The sequence below is a fragment of the Microtus pennsylvanicus genome, chromosome 12, assembly GCF_037038515.1.
Source record: "Microtus pennsylvanicus isolate mMicPen1 chromosome 12, mMicPen1.hap1, whole genome shotgun sequence".
Taxonomy (NCBI): Eukaryota; Metazoa; Chordata; class Mammalia; order Rodentia; family Cricetidae; genus Microtus; species Microtus pennsylvanicus.
The window spans coordinates 70,492,501-70,510,977 of NC_134590.1; the positions used below are offsets into that span (position 1 = coordinate 70,492,501).

Sequence of the window (18,477 nt, forward strand, 5' to 3'; positions counted from 1 at the left end):
CTAACTTTAGTTGAGTGGAGAAGCAATAATTTATCAAGTTAATTTAAGTCATTACAAAAAGAAGAAAAAAGTCAGGAAGCATAAACAATACCAGGCTCTCCACCTGTTGTAATTTATTTCATGGGTACTTGCAGAAGCATCAGTGCTCATGGAGGTCCATGATGAGCTGTCACTCTGAATCGGTTCCCTTTGTTCACTTTTAATATTTGATTCACAATTTACTACCTGTTTTATTTTATGTTTTTTATATGAATGGGCATTTCATCTGTATATATGTGCCAGTTGATGGTTTAGTGCCAAATGATCAGCTCCAAAAACATTCACACAGGTAGTGTTATATGGAGTGATCCGATTACTTTTAGGAATATATGCCCTCTGTATGCTGTGAATATGTTTTATTACCATTGGTTAATAAAGAAGCTGCTTAGGCCTATGGCGGGGCGGAATAGAACTAGTTGGAAAAACTAAACTGAATGCAGGGAGAAAGAAAGCAGAGTCAGAGAGATGCCATGTAGGTGCCAAAGGAGACAGATGCTGGAACTTTTCTGGTAGGTCACAGCCTCGTGATGGTACATAAATTAATAGAAATGGATTAATTTATGATATAAGAGCTAGCTAGAAATACACCTAAGATATTGGCCAAACAGTGTTATAATTAATATAGTTTCTGTGTTAGTATATGGGTCTGGTCAGCCGGATATGTGCATATGTGTATATGTATGGAATAAAAGTTCATGAAAAGAGAGGCCATGAATTTGAATGAGATAGGAAAGAGTATATGGGAGGACTTGGAGGGAGGGAAGGAAATGGAGAAATGCTATAATTAAATTATAATTTGAAAAAGAAAAACAATAAAATGAAAATATAAGATAGGAATTATTTGCCTACCTTATTGGTTAGAAACTTGATGTTCTACATAATCATCTAGGAGCTTAGGTGCTAAGCCAGTTTGGCTCTTAGGCATAGTAGCATCTTCTTCTCACTAGTAGCAAGGGTCACTTTTCTCTCATGTCCAACTGAATGGTCCTTTTCTTTGTGGACATTCTCCATCAAGGACTATAATAGTGGCCCTTGAGTGATGAACAGTAGTTTGAGCTCAATGGGTATTCTAGAGGTCAGCACTACCAGTCAGTCCTGGCATGTTTCAGATTTCAAGTTGTCTAGTTTGACCTCATCATGAGTGTGAGTATGGAGAGCAATTGTTCTCTCTGAAAAGGATTATATTTTTTTAAAGCCAAATCTCACTTGACCTTGACTGATGCTACATGGAGGAAGGACCTTTTTAGTTAGTCAGTGAACATTCTTTCCTGAGGATAAGAATAGCATTGTAAAACAAAAACATAAGAAAAAAATAAGAGAAACACAGAAAGGTTATTCTCAAATGTAGAGGTATTTGGGTATCTAGGCAAGATCGAGAAGAATCTGGAACAAAGAAAACATTAAAGTTCAGACGGATGAAGAAAAGTTTGGAGCATGGGGGATAAGAAAGGATTTAAGACCCAAATAGAAACTTGTGCTCCTGGGGCTGAATGACTGATGTCAGACCTGGCAGCCCTTTGAGAAATGTTAGGAGAGATCAGGTGCCCCAAAGGAGGCACAGGGTGTTTTGCATGGGGGCAGATATTGCAAGAGGACATGAAACTTTGCAGTAGCATCCACAATACTGGAAAAGAGAGATCAGAGCAGCCACAAGCAGCCTTGGTCTCAGCCTTGCCTTAAAAGTGACTGGTGAAGGAAATCAGGTAAGCAACCCCAGGACTGGCTTGCATATTCAGCCAATGAACAGGTCAGGATATCAAGCTGCTGTCTGCACTCAATGGCTAATGTCCAGAAGGGCAACCAACTGTTGTCCCTCCCACTTCCTGTCCACTCCCTTCCTTTCTCTCTTCCGATGTTCATAGTATTTTTCTAGCCCTCAGCAGCTTCCTACTGTGGTCCTCTTTATGGTCCTCTTCTGCCCCACTAGACTCTTGTGCTATAGGCAGCTGCTGACCGGCCTTCTGTCCTTCTCCCATGGGGGCAGTCAGAAGAGCAGAGTGGCCACCACTACCTCAGGTTAACTGGAAACAAATAGGTGCAAATGGTTTAGGCTGTGGGAACTTCTCTGCCACTGCATCTCCTTTAGTGATGAACTGTTTTATAGCAAAGAAAGTGGTTTTAGTCATCAGCAAGATGCCAGAGTAGAAAGCCTGAGGCCATGGTTCCTCCAGGGATATGTTACAGGACAAACTAGCAATGAGCTAACACACCTTTCTAAGAGCAATGGAAATCAAAGAGCAACAGAGACCAAATAAATACCTAATCAAGAAAAAGTAAGGAACTGCGTGCACCATTCATTTGGTTTTGTCCCACCTACCCTTGGTATATCCTGCAGCAGTTTAAGAGAACTGGTAGCTCAGTTCAAGAGGCTTCCTGTGAACTGGAGACAGCACCCAGAATTCTCAGCTGCATGTTCTATGCTGCCTATAAACTGCCTCAGTCATGTTGGTCATGGCCTCTGTGTCATGTTGGTCTCTGTGTTGCGTGCTTGAGGTTCTGGTAACAAAGTATGCTCAAATGTCAGACCGGAAGAAGCCAGGAAGCAAGGGTGTAGCCCGTTAAAGTCATAAGGGCAGGCTGCAGACTGCAAATGCCAGGGCCAGAAAACTGCAGGCTGTAGAGTTCATATCACAGCTAAGGCACTAGAGGAAGCGGTAGTGAGATTTTTGGTGAAAATGAAATATTTCAAGTCAGTCTTGTATGGAGAAGAATTAGACAAAGGCTGTTTCCAGGAAACAGGGACCACAAGAACCCATCCCAAGCAGCTGCATAACACAGAACTAACATGCAGAGTGTGTGTGTGTGTGTGTGTGCGCGCGCGCGCCCGTGTGTACATGTGTGTGATTCTTGCCTGACTCTTTCTTTGAGATAAAGTTTTTCCATGTATTACAGCCTGGTTTCAAGTTCGCAATCCTTCTGTCTTCTCCTTCCAGTTAGAGGGATTAGAGGCCTATGCTACCATGCCTTACAAGTTTTTGCAAATGCTTAATTTTGAACAAAATTTCTTATAAGGTTTCTCAAAATATTGCTCTTATTATGATTCAGTTATGGCGAAGGCAAGAGATCGGGAGTTCACTGACTTTGAAAGTTGGGTTATGATACCCATAGGTTCTGATAAAAGGTGCATGCCACCCATTAGAGTCCACATAGGAGGCCCTGTGGTCACATGAGAGAGAGAGAGAGAGTAAAGGGAAATATGTGTAGGAGCCTCTGGTATGCTTCTGCAGAGAGCGGTATTGAAGCCTGGGAAGCTGTTGCAAGGAACTGCTTGTTCATCCTGCCCACCCAGAGCCAAAATAACCTCACAGAAACTATATTCATTGAATCACTTCTTGGCCCATTAGCTCTAGCTTCTTCTGGCTAACTCTTACATATTAATTTAACCCATTTCTATTAATCTGTGTATCACCTCGAGGTCGTGGCCTACCAGCAAAGTTCCAGCATGTCTATCTCTGGTGGCAGATCCATGGCAGCCCCTGACTCTGCCCTTCTTTCGCCCAGCATTCAGTCCAGTCCTCCCTGCCCAACTAAGTTCTACCCTATCAACAGGCAAGGCAGTTTCTTTATTCATTAATGATAATCACAGCACACAGAGGGGACTCCCACATCGGGAAGCAGACTCAGGATTGCTCTGGAGGAGTGGGTGCCGTGAGGGTTGTTATACACCAGCTCTGCACCTTACTGGCTAGTACTTGGGGTAATTGGGTAGAGGGTACCAGAGCATTGCTGCCTGAATCACAGTTGCCCGTTGATCATGTCTGCACTGCTGGTCACATAACCAGATGATGGCCATCTCAGAAGCATCTACTTACAGCAGTGGGCTCTTCATTTGTTTGTTGAGAAGCTGGCTTAGACATCAAAAACACATTTATTCTCTGCTATTGGAAATTTCTCTAAAGATATTTTATTTGTTTTCTTTGTGTCAAAGTTTCAATTTTTGACTTGTTTATGTGCTCGGCGCAGGAAAGAAAGTTTTGTGCAGTAAATTGGGAACAGAGAAGACAACAGCGCAGGAGGGTGCATTGTGAGTTGTTATTAAAATATTGATTAAGAACTCCCACTAGCAAAGCTCTGAGCAAAAATATTCTATCACATCTCTTTTTGCTTGCCCATTCATGTGGGAATTGGACAGAGCTGGATCTATGAGCTTAATATTATAATGAAAGCAAAGCCTAGCCAGGGGAGGAGGCTGACAGCAGAGGCCGAGGCTTATGCTCAGCTTTGACCCCAGCAGCCCTGTCACCTAGGGCTCAGGAGCCTGCAGAAAACAGAAGCTGAAACTCCCGTTTCTGAACTAAAACAATACTGGGCATTCCTTCCTGGTTAGCCCTCTGATAGCTGTGTTGGCATTTATGGGCAGTTTTGCCCCAGAGGTGAAGGAACTTTATGAGTCCCATTCTGTTTACTCATAAGGAGGCTGGTTTGTCAGGACCTACGGTGGTGTCTTTTCTCAACCTAGGGCTCTCATACCTTATCTGAGTCCATATCTGAAGCATGGAGCCCAATGCCATCCCGCTTGAATTTTCTAATCCATTTCCATAGAGCCAGTTTGTGAAGCCCTGGAAAATGGATTCTCTAGCGCAGGAAAACCAGCTCTGGTTCCCAAGGTGAATTTCCAAGATGGAGTATCATCTCTTTCTGTCTATTAGCGCAGTAGGAATTCATCTGCTCTGATGTAACAGGTATCTGGACATTTTGGGGTGACGAGAAGTACGGCTTTTTAGGTCTCACTTGGAGTGTTGTGTGGAGATTTGGGGCTCAGCAAGGATGGCAAGACTGTGGGTTGGAAGGTAATTTTGTTCCTTTATCACTTCTTTTATATTCTTGTCAGCAGTTTAATGACATTTGTGATCAGAGGCATTTGCCAGAATCTTAGGGGAACCTACAAGTCAGTCTAGAGCAAACCTGGAATCTGCCTTTTCCTGCATAGCACATAGTCATTCAGCAAATCTCTGTTTTTGTCTCTGTAATCCCACAGGCTCAAGTCTTTTCTTCTTTTATTACTACTCACCTGGACCTGGGTGCCATGGGCGCTTTCCTGGGTATTTTCACCTTAGGCAGCCTACCATGGTGACTCTCTGGGCACGTCTGAGGTCACCCATGATAAGCATCTTTCTAGACACAGTATTCTCCTTAATTTATAGCCCCTCTTTTGAGATAGGGCCCTACTATAAAAACCAGATGCAACTCATCATCCCCCCGCCTCAGTCTCACAAGTACTGAGAATGTAGATGGCATCATCTTGTTATGTCTTTTAAATTATTTTGTTTTATTTATTTTTATTTTGAAATAAGGTCTTACAGGGTTCAGGTTGTTCTTCCAACCCACTATGTATTTGTAACTATCCTCAAACTCCTAATCCTTCTGCCTACATCTTCCATGGACTGAGATTACAGACATATACCACAATACCAGGAGATCATCCGCAGGCTATCTGTGGTCTGGTCCAGCACTCTGCCATTGAAAGTTCTGCCCCAGGTAAAGGTTCAGCGACAACACAACAGGTCTCAAATGTGCGCATTAAATTGTAATCCTATTAACATGAACATTTATCTCTATTAAATATTCTTAAGCTGCTGCTTACTGTCTTTTAGGGTCTTCCTGTGATGCCTAGGCATTTATCCTACACCTAGGTCAAGTAATGAAAAAAGAAAATCTTCAAACCTGTGTGTGCCTCTCAGGTCACCTCACCTTCCACCATGTACCAGGTGCCTAAGTGCTTTTGCCTCCTGGATCTTGTTTTCTGAAATCATTTTTTTTTTCAGAATTCCATTTGTATTGATTCAACAATCAAAGTGCAATCAAGATGCTGACATTTTGTTGGGAAAAGCGTTTCTAAAATGTTGAAATTGTTCTTGCCCAATACTTAGAACTTTCAGCGCCTCTTATGTGTGTTCGGGATAAAGCCCATGCATCTAAATAGCTGTGCATTTACTGCTGCCAGCCTGAGATCTCATCCTGTTCCATGCCTTTTCACATGGCTTGGCATCACAGGGCTTTTATGCTTAGTGGATTACAGCCCCTGAGGTCCTTCAATTAGGTTTCTTCCTGCACTGTCCAGCATCTTAACAGAAGGTTAGACATTTCTGCTCAATGCTCAAGGTCTGGTTCACGTGTGACTAGGCTCCACTAAAGGCCTCCCACCTATCAGAATGAGTTAATAGCTCATCTCTTGTCCCCCATAGGTAGTAGTTTCCAAAACCCACCTGTGGATCCATTTCCTCTGACATTCACCTATTTACACAAACCCCTGCAGACATTATGCTAGGCACGGAAGCAGCGAGGACTGTGGAATGCCATCACCTGCTTTTGTTTGTGTAGCTCCAGGACCTGATATTTTATAGTATTTCGTTCTGGACCTATTCTTATTTCACTTAACATAATATTCTACACTTTCATTCTTGTTGTTAATGGCAGGATTTCATCATTTTATGTCTGAATAATAGCCCTTGGTGTAAAAATACCACATTTTCTTAGTCTGTCTGTCAGTTGATGGGCATGTAGGTTAATTCCATGTCTTTCCTATTGTGAGGAGTACCATAGTGGACATGAAAGCACAGGTACCCTTTGACAGACAGCAGAAGAAGTATTTCTGGGTCACAGGCAGCTCTACTTTTAAATTTTAAGGAGCACCCATGTTGTTTTCCAAAACAGCCACTCTTCACCAGCAGTGCGTTGGTCTCTTTCTCTACTTTCTCTCTTAAGCTTATCATTTGTCTTTTTGACGTAGCCTCACGGTCCTGCTTCCAGGAGTCAGGCCTTGTCTCCCCATGGTTTTCATTTGCATTTCCCTGATGAGTTCTGGTATCATAGTTTTTTTTTTTTAATTTCATGTGCTATTGGTAATTCATGTTTTCTTAAAAAATATTGAATTTTAAAAAATACTGAATTTTAAAATTGATTACTTTTTGCTATTCAGTTATCTGTGCGTCCTTGCTATGCTCCACTATCGACTGTATGGTTTGAAATATTTTTTGCCCGTTGTGTAGGTTGTGTCTTCCCCCAGTTGATAATTTCTTTGGCTGTGTAGAAGTGTTTTCATTTGGTGCCATCCTGTTTGTCTAGTTTTGCTTGTTTCCTGTGTATTTCGGGTCTTATCTAAAGATCACCCATGTCCACTACATGGGTCTCTTTCCCCTTTATCCTGTAATACTTGCCTGACTTTAGGTCTTGTGGTTTTTTAAGATGGATATTGAAGTGATCTTTGTGTAGAGTGAGAAATAGTTTTGTTTCTTTCCTTTACATACGGATACACAGTTTCTATAGCACCATTTAGTAAAGAGTGCCTTTTCCCCAGAGTGCGGTCTTTTTCCGTTATTATTTTTATTGTATTAATTATTTCTTTGTCTACTTATTGTGGGTGCTTTTTTAAATATGGTGCACATGCTGTGATGCCCATGTGGAGGTCAGAGAACAACTTACAGGAGTCAGTTCTCCCCTTCTACCATGTGGGTCCTGTGACTCACACTCCGGTCATCGGGCTTGGTGGCAAGATAATTTCCCTATGTGCCAGCTGACCAGCCTGCACGGTTTGTTCTTGGCATCTTTGAATAAAACCAAAACAATAACAAATCCAGTTGGCCACAGATGGGTTGCTCTGTACCTGGACTTTCTGTCTTGTTCCATTTGTCTGTGTCTGTTTTTAATGAAAACTCTATAATATAAAAGATGTTTTATTTTTAATTTTAAGTACTTTGAAGTCAAGTGATATGGTCCCTTTAGCTTTAGTCTTTCTGTTCAAGATTACTTTTCTGTTCAAAAGTTTATTATGATGCCATATGATTTTTTTTTCCTTTCTTCTTTCCCTAATTAGTGCCTTTCTTTCTGGGCTTGATTTGCACCTTAATAGGATTCTAGGTGTTTGTATGTGCTTGTGTTTAGAGATGGAAGGTAGCAGATGGGTTCACACACATGGCATGCTAGGCAATGAGGCAGAGATGAAAGAAACCAGGGAATAATGAATAAAAACAGTCTCTAGGAATAACCTTCCTCACCCAGTTCACAATGAGAGAGAAGGAACCTAAGATCAGGAGACTGTCTCTGGGAAGATACTGGGCAGATGTGGTTATTGGGTGCTAGGAACGGGTGTCTGCAAATGTGACCTTCATTTCAGTCACAGTCAATTAAAAGGATGGTCCGTGTCCTGCTGGGGATGGCTGACACTGGAGGCAGTGAGTTATTTGTACCCATAGTGCCATGCTCAGACTGAATGCTACCAGGTAGAGGCAGTGACTCACAAGCTTCGCTGTCTTCTTTTGTGGGAGTAAAGGGTCACAGTGGCCAGAGTTGGCCAACTCTACTCCTTTAAGAATTATGAGGAATACTGCAAACTCAAGAACAATCGCAGTCGTTTTTGATCCTACTGCACGTACTGGCTTTGGGGGAGCCTAGGCAGTGTGGATGCTCACCTTAGGAGACCTGGATAGAGGTGGGCGGTCCTTGGGCTTCCCACAGGTCAGGGAACCCTGATTGCTCTTGGAGCAGATGAGAGAGGGTGACTTGATCGGGGGAGGGGGAGGGAAATGGGAGGCGGTTGTGGGGAGGAGGCAGAAATCCTTAATAAATAAATAAATTTAAAAAAAGTAAAAAAAAGGAATTATGACTTAATGGCAATTTACTAGGACAGAGACTCAGCCCATTTCTAACCCAGGTGAGGTGACCATTGTACCTGTCTTTGTCAAGCAGTTGTGTAAGATCAACTTTCTTGGATGAGGATCCTCTTGCTAGTGGTTGACTGCAAGTTGTTAAAAAGATCTCCTTCAATCAGAGGCAACTCTTTCTCTATTCTCTGTTGTGCCTGTCTCTTGACAGCTGATTTGGAGGCTTCTGTCTAGATACACAGACGTGATAAGTACATGCTGGGGACTCAGTACCTTCTGTTCAAGTCTTCTGGTCCCCTGGAGTCCACCACCTGCTTAGTACCTTTGAGATTCCCATTGTAGGGTTTGTTGTGTTGTGTCTCTGTGGTTTTGGTTATGAAAGGGAGGACCCAAAAGGTACAGGACTTTTCCATCTTAGAGGACTAGAGTTTGGTCTTGCGATTTTTGTCTACAATCTCAAAAGACAGTGCACAGTAGAATATTGCTTGTAGAATATATATATGTATATACACACACACACACATATTTATATATGGAGAGAGAGAGACAGACAGAGAGACAGAGAGAGAGAGAGACAGAGAGAGAGAAAGAGACAGAGAAAGAGAGTGTGTAGTTCCCCTCAAATTCTGGTTGAGAGACGCTGTTCCCAATATTTTAAACAAGTAACCGGATTATCCTCCTATAGAAAGTGGCTCAAAAATTACATTGTAGATGTATTGTTAGCATAGGTAGCTATCTGAGCTGTTAGCCAAAGGAAGATGATGGAATACTAAATCCACAGAACAGTTATTCTCAACTTTCCTATGCTTCGACCCTTTAATACAATTCCTCATGTTATGGTGCTTTGCTATAACTGTAATTTTGCTACTGTTATGAATCATAGTGTAAATATCCACATTTTCCAGTGGTCTTAAGTGATCCCTGTGAAAGGGTTATTTGATCTCCAAGAGGTCATTACTTAGAGGTTGAGAATGAATCACTACTATAGAAGAAAGAAAACTTGGGTGAGCATTGGTTCCAGCATAGTACACCAATTATACACATTTACATGAGGCAAAAATATTTTTGGGACATTAAAGTTGATCCATGAAACTGAAGACATACAACACGCAAAACAGAATTTAGTAATAGTGGGTGTGTCAAGAGAAATTCCTAAAATGAGAAAAGTACTTGTGCCTGATTGGTTTTGGATTGGGATTTATTATAATTTTTGCCCTACTTTTTGTTTGCTTGTTTATGTTTGCATGTAAGTGTGTGTATGGGTATATTTATACCCTACTTTTAAATTCAAGAGCTTTTCATGATTACTACTAATGCTTAGTAGTGGTAATGATTTTTAATATTGAGAATGCATTTTCCCTCTAAGACATTAAGAGTGGGAAGAGAAGGTAAAATCCATCAGGATGACACTTAGTAGAAGCACCCTCCGCTTCCGTACTCACTCTTAGTGGTATCTGATTACGTTATGCTTTTAACTGTCCCTCAAGATTCCTGGTGATTCCTGAAGACTCAAGGAAGCATTTCTTCAACCTTTATTGCCTGAAAAGTTTTTACATGGCCTTTGTTATTTAAATATACAAAGTAGATGTAAAAATCAAACATCTACTTATAATAAATTACAACACTTATTTTCAACACAGTTCTTTGTTTTACATTTACAATTTATTAAACATGAGAGAAGTTTACAGGCTAATGAGATCTGTGAACTATTACTTTTTACATAAAGATTTAAATCTTGGCTAAACATTTGATATTACAGGATAGGCAACTTCTTTATAGTTGACCAGTATTTAGATTTTATAATGGTCAACATTGAGAGTGACACTTCATATTAATATGTAGAACAAAATGACAAAAGAAAGTTGAGGACTATTTCAGAAATAATAAGAAATCCAGTTCTAATTTTAAGTCAAAATTCATTTAGCATTTTCTAATGAAACTTAAGTCAGAAACTCTCAAACAACCAATTTTAAAATCAAGCATTCTAACAGAGTACAACTCGAAGATACACTGGTTTGATACGTACAAGATGAGGAATGATGGTAAGAAAGTATGAAAAGTCTTTGTTTTAAATAATTAAATATTCATATTTCTATAAGAAATAAATTTTTCCGTGTATAGTAAAGGCACTGTAATTCAGGATTTACAAATTTGAGCCAAGGCATTTCGGGCAGCCTTTTAGAGTTTTGTGGTGGGGCATTCACAGTACAAAGGGTGCAAGCTGTGGGTAAAACCTGTGATTATTAGTTGCACTTGACCCAGGAAGAGGACCTCAAGGATTGTCTAGATCAAGTTGGCTTCTGAGCATGTCTGTGGAGGGTTATCTTTATTAGGTTAATTAAGTTAGGAAGATCTCCTCACCATGTGTGGTACCATTTCTTATCAGGGGACCCTGAACTATATATGGTAGAGAAAGTGGAGTCCTAGCTTGTACTTACTAATTCACTGTTCTCTGGTCTTATGTGTGTAGCTGATTTAAATTCTTTCCAGTGATAGATGGGAACCTGGAACTGTGAGATAAAATAAATGCTTTTTCTCCCGAATTATTTTTGCCAGATTATTTATCACAGAAACAAGTAGTGAAACTCATATGATATACCATGGAGGTCTCACAGTTATTATTTTGTATTCTGAATTAATTAAAGTTTTCCTGTTTGCCTGTTTGGAAATCTGTTTACTGTCGCTGTACATTCTAGTAGCCTGCGTTCAGTTATAGGACCTTGCATGGATTGTGACCCATAGTTAAAAGAACAGCGATTTAATGAGCACAAACTTTTCCACACAGGTGGAGGCCGATAAAAACCTTTCGATGTCTACATTACAGACATGTGGGCATTAATACTGCCAAAGATATACATTTATAAAAGTAATGAGCCCTGACGTGATGAGTTGAATCACAATGTGTTAAGTGTCTCTCCATTATAATGGATATGGTATGAAAGCACAGATGTGCATTTTTATAAATGACAGATATACAGTCTAGAAACCATAACAGATGTAGCCATAATGAGAATACTAAATGAGAAACCTAATTTTACACGTTTATACATTGCTGTGGGCCAATTCCTAGAAGGAAAAACCGGAATATAAAAGATAGGAATAATCAAAGAAAAATGTTTTATGTGTCCTTAAAATGCACATACGAACATCACCTCTGAAAACCTTTGAAGTGATGTTGGCAAGGGCTGTGAGCCCATTGTGATGGGCATTGTGATGCTTTAGTCATGGCCCTTTGCTTTAAGACTCTTGGCCCTGTTACCAGCCTTGTCAGCTCAAGATTTTCTCATAGTGCCATTGTAACCTAAGTAGAATACTGAATAACAGGATACAAAGAAAATAATTCCCCAATTACAGGGATTGTTCCTTGGCATAATGCCGCTTCCACACTAGGACATCAAAGGCTGTAAATGATATTTCTGGCCTCCCAGAAAAGCGATTAAATGGAGACTCAGAAAATTGGAGCTGCACCTCTCACTCTGATACAAATTCTGCCTGATCTCAGGATCATTCAGAAGAACCTTCTTCTGCTTCCATTCCCTTTCTGAATTCATCTTCCACTCCCCAGCCCCTTGGCTGCCCATTTCTCCACAGCAAGTCCCACTATAGGAGTGGTTGCTTTATATGTAGTACGTGGTACTGGACACTGGTCGTAACCAACCCCCACTTCCTTGGGTCTTTGGAAAGGGTTTGCTGTCTAAATTTTCACTTCCTGAGATAGTGTGTGAGATGCACTGTGCAGTTGGGTTGTGTCCCCTATTGATACAGGCTTAAAGCTTCCTTGGGGAGACAGTCATTTTCCCTGTGTTTCCTTGTTCATTTCCTATTCATTACTCTCTTATTTTTTTTGAGAAAATGTATGCATATGTCGTTTATTTAAATAACCCCAAACCTTTTCCAGTCTTTGCAAAATACACATAAAGTCTTCTTACATCCAATTTAAAGTAATATTAGTTTAATTTTAAAGTATGTTTAACCTCGTAGAAGTGCTGCAAAAACAAATAGGATTCTGAAAAACGGTAATCTGGTGGTAAGCCAAGTGTGTTTGCAGACCCAGACACCACACAAGTTTCAAGCATATATATTTATGTCCATTATAATCCACCATCCCCAGTGCTGCCAGAACTCCCATCCTGCTCCTCGGTACCTTCTGGGGATGGTCTAAAGTACCACAATGGCTTCCCTGTGGTGGCAGGTAATGTCCTCAGGGATGGACCATTGTCTGCCCCATCACCCTGCTTATGTTAGCTGGCACAGCAACACCTATGGCCTGAGACCGAGCAGATAAAATCTTTGCTTGGTCCTTGATGGATCACCCTGGTACCTAGTGCTCTGATTTCCACATCCAAGTCAGAACATTGGCAGAACATGTTACCCTAACCCTAGCTGGATGTGGTCTTTCAAAAGCTAGCAGCAAGCACTGGGCTTAACTACCATTTTGATAGCAAGGTTTTCTGTTCTAAACCTTCACACTGGATGTCTTTTTCTGTGTCTTGATATCTAAAGAGAATTTCTTAGTTCTGTGGTGAATGCCTAGGAATGACTATGAAGTGAGATAGCAGGAAATGATAGCCTATATTTGTTTATTAAGCTGAAATGTAACTACTTTAAAAGATGGATACATGAAAATATAGTATGATCTTTATAGGGTGCCATGTAATGCTTCAGTACATGTCATGTATATATAGTGTAGTAATTAGAGCAGGTATGGCAAGTGCCACATCATAAATCTTCATGTGTACAAGTATTTTCTTGTACCCTTCATGTAGTGAGGGGCACTACAAATGCACCTTGCTCTTGTTGCCCTGAGCAGTCTAGGTCATACTTCCCAGGGATTTTAAGATCTCATGTAGGCCATATGAAACATGTGAACTTTTTAATGTTATTTCACCGAAATATTTCACTCTGTAAAATATATAAATTGTAGCACGCTAAAGCCATTATCAAGTGAATGGTGGTGTCTTTGAGTTATTCCAGTGAGATTCCTTGAAAGGGATAGTCCCAGACCCAGCAGTGACCTGTGACCTCTCCAAAGACATACTTCTAAGGTATAGGTGGAGGCAACACTTAGTGAGGTTCATATTCTCATGCAAAAGAGAGAGGGAAGGACAGGATGGTACCTGCTGGGGGGTGGAGGGTTGTGGGTTCTTCTGGAGCTCTCTCCATGTATATCAGCTGTTCTTTTGCTGTCTTATGAAGGTTTGATTTTATTTATATATATAATATTATATATTAATATAATATTATCAGAGAGATCAGTTCCTTTTCTGCTGCCTGGTGAGGGTTTGTTGTTAGGAACTCTACTGTCTACATGATGGTTGTATAGATGCCCAGTTCTCAGTGCTATTGTACCTTGGTGGGAGTTAGGTTGAGATTATCACTGACCTGGGCTCTGCTGATAACAGGAGTAGGTTTTGTGCTCAGGAAAACAGAACCCATGGCAATTAAAACCTGGTATGTTAGGGCTACACCATTCTTTGAAGTTTCTATTTCCTCTAAGAATCCACCATTCCAGAATGTGCCTTACAAAGAAATGTTTGTCTTTCGTTGGTTTCCTTACATGAAGTTTCATTATCAGAGTGCCGAACGGAAAGATGCATTATGCAAATATCCAGGATACAGCCAACCACACTGGTGATTGCTAACCAGAGAGGCAGTCCATCATTTCACCGGTGAGATGGGAGAGCAGATTGCCCTCACCTCCTAGATTAGAGCTCTAAAAATGACACCAGTCCAGGAAATATGCTGCAATGAAGGACAATACATTCATAACTTAGAAATGAGGGAACAGAATACCATCATTAGAGCACCATTTTTAAACTCCCAGCAGCAACTCTGATGGTTTAGGGTAAGCCTAGATGTTTATGAGAGTTGGTCAAACATGGATCCATCATTGGTAGTTCAAAATTTCATTACTGCACCATCCGTGGGGACATTTACAGCTTTTCTGCAGGATGTGCAGAGCAGAGTTGGTCTCTAGCCTGTCTCCTTCCTGCTGGATGATTATGGTCTTTGGGTGATCAGCAGTGAGTGCTGGTGAGAAAGTGGGTTGTGATATCAGCATCTATTGGCTGGAAGTCCAGCATGTCCCAGCTAGTTGTCAGACTCTAGGAGGCATCTGAGATACCTGTGTTTCAGGTATCCCTTCTCAAATGGCCATAATGATATTAGTGCGACAGAACTTCACTCAAAGATACACACACACATACCCAAATCACATGGCACACATGGCCATAGATTATGTTATCCCTAAGTATCTGACAGGATTCGTTTCGAGAACCTTGATAGATGCCTGAATCCACAGATGCTCACATATTTTATTTGAAACGGCGTTGGTGCAGCATAGGCCTGTAACTTAAAATTACTCTGTCTCACAATTTACATACTCTCCAGGTGACTGAAAATGCATAATAAAGTGAAACTGCTATCAGATAGTTTTTGTGCTACACTGTCTAGGGAATAATGAAAAGGAAAATGTCTATGCTTGCTCGGTACAGATGCAGGTTTTTTTTTTCCTGGATATCTTGGTGCATGGTTAGTTCCAGCTGTAGGTATGTAACACATGGATGAGGTATACATTTGGGTACCAGCTGCTCATCTCTGTATCATGTATATAAGAACTCAGGTTCTGAGGACTGTCACTTTTTCCTCCTATTCTTGTGTGCAGTCCTGTAAATTTAATTCATTTCTTTGTGTGTATGTGTGACAATAACACTTAAGATCTGTCCCATCAAAGATAACCAGGGCATCATTATCCATGGTCACCATGCTTGTATGTCTGTCTGTCCCTAGGACAAATTCCTCTTGTATCCCTTCAATAACATCTCCCTCACCCTGCCCTTTCTACACTTAGCTTTTATTGTTTCACTTTTTAAAAATTTACATCTAAGCACTATCACGTGGTTATTTATTTTTCTGCTTCTGGCTTATTTTATTTATGTATTCATTTCAGAAGTATTTTTGCCAAAAGCAAGATTTCTATTTCTTAAAAAAAAAAAATTGGTTGAATCATCTTGGCAGTGGTGTCACATGCCTCTAACTCCAACACTTGGGAGGCAGAGGCAGGTGGATCTATGTGAGTTGAAGGCCAGTCTAGTCTACAAAGAGAGTTCTAGGGCAACCAGGGCTGTTACCACAGACAAGCCCTTTGGAAAACCAAACCAACCAAACAACAAAAACAAAAACAAAAAAGGTTGAATCTTAAACTCTGTAGGTATTTGTAAATGCCCATGTCTATGATCCAAACTCAACATTTTTTCTGCATCTGCTCATCTAACTGGACACTTGGGTTGTAGATTTTTCTTGGTTACTGAGGCTTTGCTGAACATGGTGTGCAGACATGTTATCAGTATAATGATTTTATTTTTTAGTTATGACCCTATCAGTCTTTTACTGGGGTGCCACATCTTACAGTATTTCTAATTTTAATTTTTTTTTTTGGTTTTTCGAGACAGGGTTTCTCTGTGGCTTTGGAGCCTGTCCTGGAACTAGCTCTGTAGACCAGGCTGGTCTCGAACTCACAGAGATCCGCCTGCCTCTGCCTCCCGAGTGCTGGGATTAAAGGCGTGCGCCACCATCGCCCGGCTTTCTAATTTTAATTTTTGAAGTATATCCATTGTTCTGTGTCTCATAATGGTTGCACTAATTTACATACTCATCAGCAGTGTTTTAAGAAATGTTGTTTAGTATCCTCCAGAACCTAGAAAACAATAGGACCCTAAGAGAGACATGCATGGATCTTAACTACCTGGGACGTAGAAAAAGACAACATCCCCTGAGTAAATTGGTAGCATTGGGACCATGGGAGAGGGTGGGGGTTGAGAGGAAGGGAGGGGAGTAGAGAAAAATATATAGCTCAATAACAACAAAAATAATTAAAAATTAAAAATTAAAAAAAGGAATGCTGGTTAGGTTGATTAGACTGACTAGTAATCTAATCATTTCACTGTGTATTTATGTTAAAAGTGACAATATAAACTTGGAGCATAAGCTTGGCTTAATGATACCGTTCTTAAACTCACACACTGATAAACTCACAATAAATTGAAAATGCTGTGAGAAATTCATACAATACAATTAACAGCAAAAAGATCACAAGTTTGTGATTCAAAGTTATAGAGATGGATCGTGTGGGTGGCTAGGACCGGCTGCTCAATGTGCTAGCTGCCCAGCATGACCAGAGAATGGTGCCAAATGTCTGTAGCCAGGAAAAGATTAAAATTCAATTCTGAAACACAATTTCTCCAAAGTATATTTCACTTCTGCCTTACTGTAGAGTTGAAAATTCGTAAGTAAAAGCCCTGTAAGACAGGAGCGGTCTTTATACATTTTTATTCAATGGTTTTGCTTGACTAAAGCATGACAATGTGATAATGATTTCAAAAAATGAAATTAATTTCTGAATAGGAGTGAGGTGGAATGAGATGCTGATGGGGCCTGGACCAGAAAGTTGAAGGAAAAGATAAAATGTATCAGGGTCAAGGAAAATGATACTAATTTCATCTTTCAAATGGAATTGATGGGAGAATTTTATATTTTATCATAAAGTGAGCCTGTGTGAAGGTGAAGGATACGACTGTTCCCTTTTTCTCCCTCTCCCCTCTGCCCTTTCATTCATACACTTTCCTTCCTTCCTTCCTTCCTTCCTTCCTTCCTTCCTTCCTTCCTTCCTTCCTTCCTTCCTTCCTTCTTTCCCTTCCTCTTTTTCTCACTCTCTCTTTCTTTTCTTCCTTCCTTCTTCCTCCTTGTCTGCCTGTCTGTTGTTCTCTCTCTCTCTCTCTCTCTCTCTCTCTCTCTCTCTCTCTCTCTCTCTTTCTTCTTTTAGAAAAGTATTCTCTAGTGTGTTGGAGATGGCATACATGCTGAGCTTGGGGAGAGGCAGGCTTAGCAATAATGTGAGTTCAGAGCCACCAAGACAAAGTGCTAGTGGGCATGAACCCTGTGACTCTATGTGACAGGGCAAAGTGGAAGAAACAGAACTGGGAAACTTGAACACATGTGGCAAAGAAAGGTGAGGTGAGGATGGGACCCAGTTCTGAGCCTGGATGACTGGGATAATGGGAATCCTGAATGGAAGACACCCATGGACTAATAATGATGGGCATTTGGAGATCAGAAACCTGTAGATTGTAGGAAACTTGGTGTGTGCAGAACATATTCAACTCTGAGTGTTCAGACCCGGAGAAACATCCATTTATTTGGAAGTTACAGTTTGCCTTCAAGTGCTGTGATAAAAAAAAACAACATGAGGGGAGGAAGGAGTTTAGCTGATTTTATACCTGTAGATAAAAACCTATCACTGAGGGAAGCCAGGGCAGGAGCTTAAACAGAAACCATGGAGGAATGTGCTTCCTGACTTTCTGGCTCTCTCACTGGCTTAGACTCATCTAGCTATCTTGGTCAGCCCAGACCCATCCTTCTATGTTGAAGGAGCTGCGGGCCGCGTTCTTGCCGCCGGGCTCCTGGCCACCAGCTAGCTAATGCCCCGAAATAATTACACAGAAACTGTATTCTTTTAAACACTGCCTGGCCCATTAGTTTTAACCTCTCATTGGCTAGCTCTTACATATTGATCTAACCCATTTCTAATATTCTGTGTAGCACCATGAGCTGGCTTACCAGGAAAGATCTTAACCTGCATCTGTCTGGAGTGGGAGAATCATGGCGACTGACTGACTCGGCTTCTTTCTCCCAGCATTCTGTTCAGTCTACTCCGCCTACCTAATTTTCTGTCCTATGAGGCCAAGCAGTTTTCTTTATTAGTTAACCAATGAAAGCAACAGATAAGAAAGATACAAGACCCATCTCCATCATTTTCCCTTTTTCTGTTTAAACAAAAAAG

At 40.8% G+C, this 18,477-nt stretch overlaps 1 protein-coding gene across 1 annotated transcript in view; it reads left to right on the top strand.

Annotated features, from left to right (window-relative positions):
* Positions 1 to 18,477, top strand: part of Abca13 (ATP binding cassette subfamily A member 13) — a 408,645-nt gene that overhangs the window by 265,622 nt on the left and 124,546 nt on the right. The window lies entirely within an intron of this gene.